We start from the raw sequence: 12,157 nt of genomic DNA, 5'->3' as shown, positions 1-12,157 counted from the left end.
TCATATTCCGTCCTTAAAAGCAAACGTTACCAAAACAAAATGATGTCATATCCTGTCTGTTACGTTCAGCGTGAGTAGGAATCTCTGAAAGTAAGCATGATTTCATTTCTGCAAGTAGCAAAACAGCACTTTTGGAAATGAGAATTATATCTTTCTTGGGGTGTGGGGAGTCTGGAGCTCTTTTTATGAAGGAAAAACAGCAGCTTAATGGGACAGAAAAAAGGATAAAGATCAGTGAAGAATGCCTCTTGTCGCATGCGTTCGCCTTGCAGATAGCGGACTCCTTCGAGGAGAGTCAGCGCTCACAGAAAGTGACACCTCGTTAATTACCCGTGACGACCAGCAGGTTCCCCTACGGCATCGTCAGGGGTCTTCGAATGCAGCCATACTGGAGAGGGGGGGGCTGAAGACCACTACGGTTACTCTAATATCCCATATTATTTATTCTGTCTCACTCCATCTTCCTCACATCTCAACACTGGGTTCAGCTCGAGTTCGAAAGGCAGAGAAAACCACCAGTGATAGTCTGATTCCGAGGATGAGGAAGAAGAGTTTGTTCTACATGCAATAAAATTATCTTCAAGTAAATAAAATGTGGAATTATCAAAAATTAAATATTAAGCAAGACACAAACATTTTAATTCCATTCTCGGAAAAAAATAAGACCCCCACCCCAAATTTCTGTATCTGTTACTATTATTTTTAAGATTTTAAATATATACAGAAAGGTAGCTTTACCCCAGGTTTAATGATTTTTTTCCCACTAAATTTCTTTATTTGTTATGGTTGCGTTTAAAATTTTGAAAATAAGCTTAAATGTAGCTTTACCACCAGGTTTCATAAAATCTTCCTTGTAACAAATTTCTGTATTTGTAACTATTGTTTTTAATTTTTTTAATATAAGCTGAACTGTAGTATTACCACCAGACATCAGGCACCCACCGAGATGACAAAACAATCCCCGAGATTATGCATTCCGGAATTTACGAGTAACACGTGTCTCCCTTCGCACTACGCCCCCCGCGCAGACCCCCTCCCTAGTCCGATTTCTCACGACGCCACCGATCGAGCCCCCTTCAGCGGGACAGGTGTTGTTGATGCTGGGCTGCACCTGTCCCTTTTAGGATCCCATTAACCTTGAGGCGCGTCAGCAGCGTCCTTTTCCTGCACGCCATCTTCTCATCACCACGGCAACGTCTGTAGGGCCGTGTCACACTATACTGCTTGACTGAAGCTTTGGATACATCCATGCAGAAGGGTGGATATGCTATTCGTACGTGAATTGCCCCCACTTACCCAGTAACTAGTATAAACTTATTATCCTTGATTGCCATACGATACTTTTGAGGGTCATACCTTTAATAGCGTCCTTCAAACTGTCCTACTTAAAAGGTTCAAGCTGCCACATCCTTCTAACAATGTACCGGTTCTGTTGCCTGGTGCTGGTTCTTAAAAATATTTGTTCCGTTTATTTTGACATAAAACAATAAACTAAACTGACCACACCTATTAGTATATTTCCTGGTAGTTTTCCTTTTTAAACTTGTTCTGTTTTGCCGTGATTGTTGCCACACTTGGAAAATATTTCGCGTTGTAGTTTACGTTTTGTTTTGGAAAGTAAAGACAATGGCCTCGTACGCATGACATAGCTTTCCGTATCTTCTCTAACAGAAAACCGCTCTTTAGATTTATTCTACTCCCCTGTGTAGCGTGTTTATGTGTGTGTGTGTGTGTGTGTGTGTGTGTGTGTGTGTGTGTGTGTGTGTGGCAAGGTCGGGGGCAGGGGCAGGTTCCACGGATCTTACACGGCCGTTTTTTTTATTCCCCGCATCAGAGCCGCACTTTTGCCCGGGGAGTGTCGACAGGAAGCGCCGACAGTGAGAAATGGGAACGACAGCGCTGGCGACCATTAATAAGCCCTCCCCAGGTATTGGGGGGGGGGGATGTGAAGTTTTACAGCACAGGTGGAGCGCAGTGGGGCCTCAGTCTCACTTCAGGACTGTCTGGCGGGTGAGGCGACGTCCTCCAACGAGCTACGCAGAGAATGCTGCGTCAGAGGACGACACCGGACCCTCACGTCCAGCAGTCTTTGGTCATGAATTGTAAGAACAAAACAAAGCTCCGTACCTAATATTCACCAAAGAGTACTGCAGATTTGCACAGAAAAAGCCTCCCATTGCATATTATAGTCATTGATTCAGCCGGAGTTCTGTTACCATGGTTACGACAGCAGGGCCTGTTACCACGGCTACGACAAAAGGTCTCCCTTGTAGGGCTTGACCTCCTCGGTCACAGGTGCGACGCACAAGCATCTCGGTCCCTGCCATGTCCGTGGTTTGGTCAATACTCAGCAAAGTGGAAGATCAGCTGCTATGGTGATTTATTTTAATATCTAATAAGTTAATAAATGCTTTAATAAAGGACATTAAAACAAACATGAGTCAGAGCAGGAATGCATAGTGCAAGCAAAAGTCCAGAAAAATCACATGTAGCAGTAACTTCTGAAAGCAAGTAGCAAAAAATAGCATCTGATTAGAACACAAGATGTTTATTTAACCTAAAACACAGAAATTGCTTGATCCTCTGACGGGGCATGTCATTTCACTCCAAGTAAGTTTGCAAAAAACAAAATTACAACAATTCAAAAACTACAAATCCCACCAAAGACATTTTCTTATTTGTCCAGGAGGCCCCAGTAACGGCCTTCAGCTGAGTCAGTCTAAGCCAGCTGGGCAACAAATGATTTTACCCAAGGCAACTTAATATCTGATAGGTAAAACTGTAAATATTAAGAGCCCCTTTTTCAAAGGTCCAAGAGCAGGACATTTCCCCAGAATGTGGAGACTTGAGTTTTCGGCGCCATACTATCAACTTGATAGACATACATTTTTTTATTAAATGTAATGTTTGTCAGTACTGAAAATAAATTTATTGGCATGCTCATAACTGCAGGGATATTTTGGAGCTAATCCCAGAAGACTGTAAAAAACATGGAGTGTAAAGACTGTCAGGCTCGTACGTTTGACCAGTGTTGGTTCTGGGAGGGTCGGACGTGCTGGTAAGAAGTACGGTAATAATGTGTTAAGATGGCTGGTAATTTCTGCAAACTTCTCCCTAAGTAACTTGGTGCTCTAATTAACTCGCTTAAAAATTCCTCGATCTGACACAGTGCCCGAAAGGTCAGCAAAATTATAAATGTGGAAGAAGTAATTTACACCTGGAACGGGGATGAGGCATCGCGCAGCGCCGCTGCGAGTTTTTCCACCTTTCCGAAACTCAGTTTGGTGTACGCAAAAATAAAAAAAAAAACCTTAGCACGTTTGTCTAATTAATATTTCCGCTGAAGGCATTATCTGTTGAGGTGTTATGTCATACCCCACTCATTTACAAGTGTCTCCCCATTAAGATTTACGAACAACTAATAATTCAGCGTGAAAAGAAAAAAAAACGGAAAAATTTCTGATTAACTGTTAAATGAAAGTTCATCATTGACATCAAATTTTCCCCCTTCCCCGCGGCTTTTGGTGCCGCTTCTGAACGTTTGTTACCTTATTTCAAATTCTCCTGTAAATATCAGTCCTATATATAGTGCCCCCTGCTCTCCGATGTGTAATAGCTGCCTGCAGACTTGGGGAAAAAACATCTCAGCTTTATGAAATAATATTTCCCTCAAAGGTTAGCCTGGAGAGAAGCAAGGATTTGAAAGCACCCCCCCCCCCCCCCCCCCCCATTATGAGGATGTCTGTCAATCGGCCAATGTGCAAGGGAATCGGCTGATTTATCTGATGTGGCCCTCGCTAGGAATCTAGCAGGGAATCTCCAGATGAAGTCTATGCATGTCGTGTTTATGGGAGGGGCGACAGGGGGCGCAGTGGCTACCCAAGGACCTGGAAGCCCTACAGATTTTACATTTGTCTGTTCGACTGGTGCTTGACTCACACTGAGGTAGAGAACTTGCCCACTGGTTGACAGATCAGGGCTCCTGGAGACCAGGTAAATGGGGGGTGGGGGATCCCAGGTGTGCATACACCCCCTCCCACATTGTCGTTTGGAAGCTGCTTTTCCAATTGCATTAGCAAAAATAAATTGCCCCGTGTGGAAGCCTTGCGTTAAGTGTATATGCCTGGTGCATAAATTAATTTCGGCGGCCCCCTCCCCAATCTCAGTTATCAACCGAGTGCTATGAAACACCTGAACAGTCACTTTGGTTAACCAATTAACGGTGTAGAGAGAGAAACCGGTACACTATACCCCCCCCCCCCCCCCCCAACCGGAACCTCAAACACTCCAAGCCTTGCTGGAGAATGTAGGGAGGCCACATGAAGCATCATCCAAAGCAAAATCACAGAGTCAGCTGTGACCTTTAAACAGGTAATAAAACAGATACAAACTTAACAAAAGCTTGGAAGCTATATAGTGTGTGCCTCTGGGGTGGGGGGTGGGGGGGGGGGCCTGGCCATCTCAAATCACCATGACAACATGTCACATGGTGCACAGGGGCTAATTGCACGTGCCTCCCTTAAAAGTCATAAAAGATCATCGGCGAATCAGCCCGCCTGACAGAATCATTCGCGGAGGCACCTGAGAACGACATCCCTCTCTATCAGAAAAGGTCCGGCAGCAACCTCCTCAAACCTACTGAGATCTGTGATCCTTCTGGGTGCTCGTCAGGCACTCTTAAATAATCGGCGAGCATCTGTGTGTGTGTTTTTAATGTCACCTCTGAAAGTGTGATGCACTCATTGGGATAATGATCCGCCTTTTAATTACGCCTTGGGTTTGGCAGTCGGCATGCTGAAGATACAAGCTCAAGTGAATTCACCCCGGTGTTACCGCCTACCAAAGATTGCCAGGCAGCAACGCCAGAGAGAATATCGCATGTGAAAGCTTATTTAGTTTGATACTCAGTCCTGTATGACAATGCCATCCCTCCCACATACATCTCACATTCATACTGAGCTTCTGCTTCTTCCTAATTAGAGGTTAAGATCAGGACAGTGAAATAATGGATAGCCTGGTTTAACGTCTGTCCATCTGTCCAGCCATCCATGCACCCATCCATTCGCCCTGGATGGGATGCTAGTGTATCACAGGGCACGAGGTAGGGGGACACCCTGGACAGGTGTCTAACAGTACAGCACTGATTAGTTCTGTAGCAATAGTCTTCACCCTCATCCCTCATTTCATTTGGTTCTGCAGTTGTCTGCCCTTCACTCTCTACTTCACTACTGTAACTGCTGACCGAGCAGTGCAAAATGTCCTCACCACTCCCAACTCAGCTGGATATAATTTGTAAATCGGAGAAGATATAATAATTTTCAGAAAATCTAGGAAGGAATGATGACGGTTTACTAGAAAAAGTATATCAAAGAATTAGGAATCCTGATAACACATCCAATCTCAGGTGCTTAGGAAAACTCCGGAAAGCATACCATTTAACCAGAGAGGTCATCTCCTTTTAGCGAGTGACTTTGAGGAAGATGTACATTATGCAGTTAAGACGTAACAGAAGCGGACTGCCTCATTCACATATAACCATGAATAAATAATTTATTATCATAATATGTTAAGACGTGAAAATGTGAATGTGTCTGTCATTCTGAGAAGAGCCGCGTGTGGATCGCGAGCCACAGGTTACTGACCCCTGACCTAGACCAATGTCTTTTGACTGAGAGATAGAATCTTTGCAAAGTCAAAAATGTATTCATAGATAAAAAGCTTTGAAAGTCCTCCTGAGTCCAGCTTGTGGACGGACTGCCATAAAGCCTGTCATATTAAAATATCAGGTTAAATACAATGGTTCGTAATAACGAACACACATTACATTTTGACACTTGCGAAAATATTGCATGGCTTCAGCGCTTCTTCAGCTTGAGGTACAGTACAGTACCGTATGTAGATACTTTTGTTATTACTGTATTATTATTAAAAGTATATAGTATGCAAAGTGAGCAAAACATCCCAGTCCTCAGTATGGATGAGACAGTAGGTGAATGGTACCCGGATGACATTCTACATTCTGCGAAATTTAGAAGTGTGCAAACGATGGGTACTACACTGTCCCACAAGATCACAGGAGCTGCAACCAGACACGAAGAATGTCACTCGGAAATTTTTATCAAGATGGCAGAGGAAGTGCCGTCACTGTACAGATTTTAGTAGAAAACAATACCCAGAGACTGAATATATATTTTTTGAATATGTATTGTTTTAATAGTTTTGTGGGGTCAAGCTACATCATAGGCAAACATCCGGATAGGGTAATACACAAGATAGCGATGTCATTGTGTCCGAATGCATGCATACATATAGTAAGTACTACATTAAATTCAGTACATATCGTGTGTATGATTTTGGATATATCCTCCATCTTTAAGCCCCGTGTCTGAGGGTTGTGAATAGATCTTGAATAGGGGGTGTGAAGATCTGTGCATGACTTCCATCCATCCATTTTCCAAACCGCTTATCCTATTGGGTTGCGGGGGGTCCGGAGCCTATCCCGGAAGCAATGGGCACGAGGCAGGGAACAACCCAGGATGGGGGGCCAGCCCATCGCAGGGCACACTCACACACCATTCACTCTCACATGCACACCTATGGGCAATTTAGTAACTCCAATTAGCCTCAGCATGTCTTTGGACTGTGGGGGGAAACCGGAGTACCCGGAGGAAACCCCACGATGACATGGGGAGAACATGCAAACTCCGCACACATGTGACCCAGGCGGAGACTCGAACCCGGGTCCCAGAGGTGTGAGGCAACAGTGCTAACCACTGCACCACCATGCCACCCCCCTGTGCATGACTTATTCTTTATAAAGACCTTTGTGCTTCATGCTGACAAGCTCATCTGGAACTTCAAGTGTAGCACTTTTCATTATGCCCAGGTTGAGCTGAAACAAACAAAAAAACTGCTGACATCGTGGAAATAATGCCAAAAACAAACACATGTGAGGTGTTTATAATAACCATCCTAAATACAGTACAGAGATCCCACCACCGGTATGAAAGTACGTGAGCGTAGAGACTGGGGTTTGGAGACCGGGAAGGGGTCAAGAGAGATTAAACAGTCATGGGAGTGACCCAGAAGTCCCGGCGTGAATTCCGAGCCCCGAGTCAGCTTGCCCAGACCGGCTTGATCCCATCTATCATGGAACAGCCCCACCAATAGGAAGGGTTGTCACTAGGACCAGACCGCATTGATCAAAATGATGAAGATGGATCTGTGGGAGGTTCCAGCACCTGAACCAGGAGCCGGTGGAGGAGCTGGGGGAGAAGAAGAGCGATGTTGATCCATCCGTTACTGCGGAGCCATTTTTCCTTCCCTCCATCTCAGACCTTTGATATTCACGGACCAGGGTGTCGGCATCGGAGCGCCCGGAAGATAGGAGCAAGGATAAACGACCTGGGAAATCGATACAGGGCCTAACGGAGAAGGTCCCACAGAAAAAGTAGCCTTAACCAACCACACAGCGGATAGCCGCCAGCGTCCTCCTCAGCTCACGAACACCACAGTCATGCGAGACGTATTAATATTCAATGAATATCGTTTTTTTGTGCATTCCCCATTTATTGCAGACTTCCACACCAGCAGTTACATAACAGCTGCAATTAAGACTTAAAGTTGTTCCAGTTTAAAAAAAATAGCTTATTAAAGGACGATGGAACTGAGAACGTGATCCGTGTTATAAATCCCAGTCTCGGACTCCTGACCCCCCCCCCTCCTATTTTTTCATGCAAGTCTGGGATTTTAGGAGGGAAAAGAGAGGAACCTGTGTTTCTTTTGTCTTCCCACGGAACCGCATGTGGACCGGAGAGCCTGGGTCTCAGTCAAAGGCAGCAGAGCAATTAGCGGCGGCAGGATCTGACGGATTAAAGACACTGGCGCTGAAAGATCGGGGGGGGGGCAAACAAATGGAGGGCAGCTCGCGTCTAGGTAGACAGCCGCCCCCCCCCGGCCGTGTCCCGCGAGCCGCCAGCGTCTGCCGCTGATTTATGGGGTAATTCAACTTTCGCTAGTATGTCTTGCGCTAATTAAACGCGTCACGCTCGATCCAGAAATGTCACAATTGATTTGTCTTCCGTGAAAGGTGACGTGGTTTCAATCTTTCCATGGAGGTGAAAAAAGGGGGTGGGGTGAATTTCCCCCCTTTTTTGTACAGAGGATAAGAAAGGAAAGGTAGATATAACTTGGCACGGCAAACCTCTTTGCCCCCCCCCACCCCCCATGACACACACGGTCAGAGCCTGCAGGGAGGCTGACTGTACTCTCACGCGCAACTTTGTGGCGTGCAAAAAAAGACAATAAAATGAAAACAAAAAGCACGACCACTAATTATTTAGCGCCAGTAAAGTGATAATTACATGCCACCGGCTCACAACCCCCCCACACTCCCCCAATCTGTCATCTGGACCCTTATGAGAAAGTAATATTTGTGCGCAAATCACATGATCTAAAAAAAGGCCTTTTTGGAGGGTAATTAAAAAATATATCTGCAAACACACTGAGCGGTGTTATGCGCATATGAAATATGAATTGAAACAATTTCATTTATGTAAAAGTATAAAGTAAGGTAATTAAAAGTATCTAAGAACTAAAATAGACAGACAGGCAGGCACATAGACAGACTCAGGCTCAGAAAAACAATAACAGACAACAATAAACAGTAACAGTCCAAAGAATAAAATTCCATATTAATGCCATAGAAATGAAGCGGGGTAATACATAGTGAGCGAATGAATGTTCTGTGAATGTACCCAAGTGGTTCTGATCCATTCAGACAGTTGATCGTCCCCTCCCACCACAAGGGTGACTGGTCGCAGGGTCTGAATATAGGAATGACTTTATATATGACAATAAATCAAGGATAAACTTTGGATTAATGCTTCCACGCCTTCCACATAAACATAACAACAACTGTGGGCTTAATGATGGTCCTATTAAGGTATTAAGGCTTCTTAAAAAACAATGTCCTTTAGGGTGAGACAGTTGGCTTAGGGACATTAAGTCTTAGAGGAAATGCCGGGAATTGCTGAGGAAGAGATCAGCGGCTCTGTGACAGCGAGAACAAGACAGATTTATAATGAGGCTCCTCTTCTCTTTGTCGGAAAGGTCATAATGGAAGTGTTTAAGAACCCTAAAGCCGCAACGACATAAACCTTTTAAAGAGGTTAACGGTGTGAGAAAAAAAAATGACCGGAAAGACGGTTACCGAGTATGATCCAGAAAACGGCAGGAGGTGATTGGTTCTTGTGAGAGTCTAACTTGGGTTCCGTTGTTAGAATTTCTGCGGCGAGGACGACAACCTAAAACTCAGGCAAAGATTTGACGGTTCTCATGGACAGATGTTTGTTAGCTGTCCAGATGTGTCAGAGTTAATGACGACGGAGACCCAGACTCGGTGCGTAAAATCCATACAACAAAGCCTGGATGGCTAACAGGGGTAAATTTTGGGGGGCTTTAATAACATTCAGCAACTTCTGGCTGAGCCTAAAGAGCATTTACAAAAATATCAGAGCAACATGCTTTCTGGACGACCCAAAAGATGCCAGTTTGAATTTGTTTGTTATTTTCAACAGGCCACAGAATGCTAATCATGCCAAGGTCTTCATTAACTCTTTTTGGAAATACAAATGTACCAACGAGTCCAGATTTAGGGCAAAATTTGGCATGCCTTTTGTCAGCGGAGTTCATGCCCAGATTTAATTTAGGAAGTTTTGAATACAAACTGAGGAACCTTCTGGTCTGTGTGGATGAAAGATTTCAGAAATTTTGCAGCTGCCCCTGGAGAAGTCTGTGCCTGGCTGTTACCTGGTAACGTTTGTAGAAGACAGAACGTGGGCAGAGGATGAAGACATGAAAATCGTGTACCGGTGGACACATCCGAAGGATGCTCATTCATCTCCCCCTGATTCTCTGTCTTTTCCCTCCTTGCAATGATATAGACATTATATGCACATTTTCCGCAGGAGACCTTATTTGGTCAAGGCTTACTAATTTGCAGGTTACACTGATGGCAAATGAGAGACAGGGACGTGGAAGAAACTGTAGCAAGTGTAGGACCATGGACCAGGAATCTAGGGAGGCCACCCAGGGCCGTGCCCGGGGAAGTAGGGAGGCCATCCAAGGCCGTGCCCGGGGAAGTAGGGAGGCCATCCAAGGCCGTGCCCGAGGAACTAGGGAGGCCACCCAGGGCCGTGCCCGAGGAACTAGGGAGGCCACCCAGGGCCGTGCCCGAGGAACTAGGGAGGCCACCCAGGGCCGTGCTCGGGGAACTAGGGAGGCCACCCAGGGCCGTGCTCGGGGAACTAGGGAGGCCACCCAGGGCCGTGCCCGGGGAACTAGGGAGGCCACCCAGGGCCGTGCCCGGGGAAGTAGGGAGGCCACCCAGGGCCGTGCCCGGGGAAGTAGGGAGGCCACCCAGGGCCGTGCCCGGGGAAGTAGGGAGGCCACCCAGGGTCGTGCCCGGGGAACTAGGGAGGCCACCCAGGGCCGTGCCCGGGGAACTAGGGAGGCCACCCAGGGCCGTGCCTGGGAAACTAGGGAGGCCACCCAGGGCCGTGCCCGGGGAAGTAGGGAGGCCACCCAGGGCCGTGCCCGGAAAACTAGGGAGGCCACCCAGGGCCGTGCCCGGGGAACTAGGGAGGCCACCCAGGGCCGTGCCCTGGGAAGTAGGGAGGCCACCCAAGGCCGTGCCCGGGGAACTAGGGAGGTCACCCAGGGCCGTGCCCGGGGAACTAGGGAGGTCACCCAGGGCCGTGCCCGGGGAACTAGGGAGGCCACCCAGGGCCGTGCCCGGGGAACTAGGGAGGTCACCCAGGGCCGTGCCCGGAAAACTAGGGAGGCCACCCAGGGCTGTGCCCTGGGAAGTAGGGAGGCCACCCAGGGCTGTGCCCGGGGAAGTAGGGAGGTCACCCAGGGCCGTGTCCGGGGAACTTTTAAAACATCACTAAGCATGCAGTCGTGAGCAGTCACAAAATAAATACCTACAAATAATTTAATGTAAAATTGGGAAAAAAAAATAATAAAAGCCTGAATTATGTCCATGCATTTAAAACAAAAAGTGATTTTTAAGCAAGAAAATCAATATTGATCACTCAGTGAGAGTTGCTATTTTATATCTGCCAATCAACAATCTTTGCATTGTATATTTAATGCAATGTCATTAGCAACATTATCCAAAGCTCAACATGCATTTTGAGGAGAACAAATGTATTGTGATGTGAACAGGCTTCGACAATTTAGGAAAAAAAACAAAATGAAGAGGCAGAAGGTTATACCCCAGTTTTTCAAGACCAAACTGACAAGTCCAGGTGTAAGGCTGTAGGGTGCAGTGATACTGCTGTGTGCACTATAAAAACTAATAAACAGTCAGCATATAAACAATTCTTGAGTTCGTACACCTTAAATATACTATACAAGTACGGTGAGTTTCATTCCTAGAATTGGTCGGGTCTGTCAATGCAAAATTAGCACACAGTGATCGCAGATTCTGCTATTGTACATGTATATAACACTATCTGCAATAATAAACACATGGGTGCATGCATCTCCTCTTTCAGACGGCTTCTTTCCGCAGCCATCAGACTGCTAAACCGCTCACCTGCATGTATCCCCCTACTGCATTATACTACTGCTGTTATAATTCCACTTGAACATTATCTTTATACGCACCTTAAGTTTATTTATTCTTCTATACTGTGGTCCAGTTGCCAAATTGTACATATTTGTTACATATTTTTGGTAGTCATCTCATTGCACTGCTGTTTGTCCAGCACTGTCCTGTTTCTCACTGCACTGCTGTTTGTCCCACACTGTCCTGTCTCACATTGCACTGCTGGTTGTCCAGCACTGTCCTGTTTCTCACTGCACTGCTGTTTGTCATGCACTGTCCTGTTACACATTACACAGCTGTTTGTTCTGCACAGCCTGGCCTGTCACTGTTGTCACTGCAACTTTGGCATAAGACTTTCACTGCATTCCTCGAGACGTGCGACAAAAGAAAATCAAAGCTTGTGCAGTTACCAGGGGTCTTCACATTTTCACGAGAGTCACAAGCATACAGATAGATGTACAGATGCCAAGTGACACTGAAAAGCGTAAATACTATTAATTACGTCCATGGGGTACTGGTTACATGGTAATTATAATTTCCATG

Source organism: Brienomyrus brachyistius, chromosome 4 (assembly GCF_023856365.1).
Source record: "Brienomyrus brachyistius isolate T26 chromosome 4, BBRACH_0.4, whole genome shotgun sequence".
NCBI classification, from domain to species: Eukaryota; Metazoa; Chordata; class Actinopteri; order Osteoglossiformes; family Mormyridae; genus Brienomyrus; species Brienomyrus brachyistius.
The sequence above is the reverse complement of the archived record's forward strand: the minus strand, read 5'-3'. Positions refer to the sequence as shown.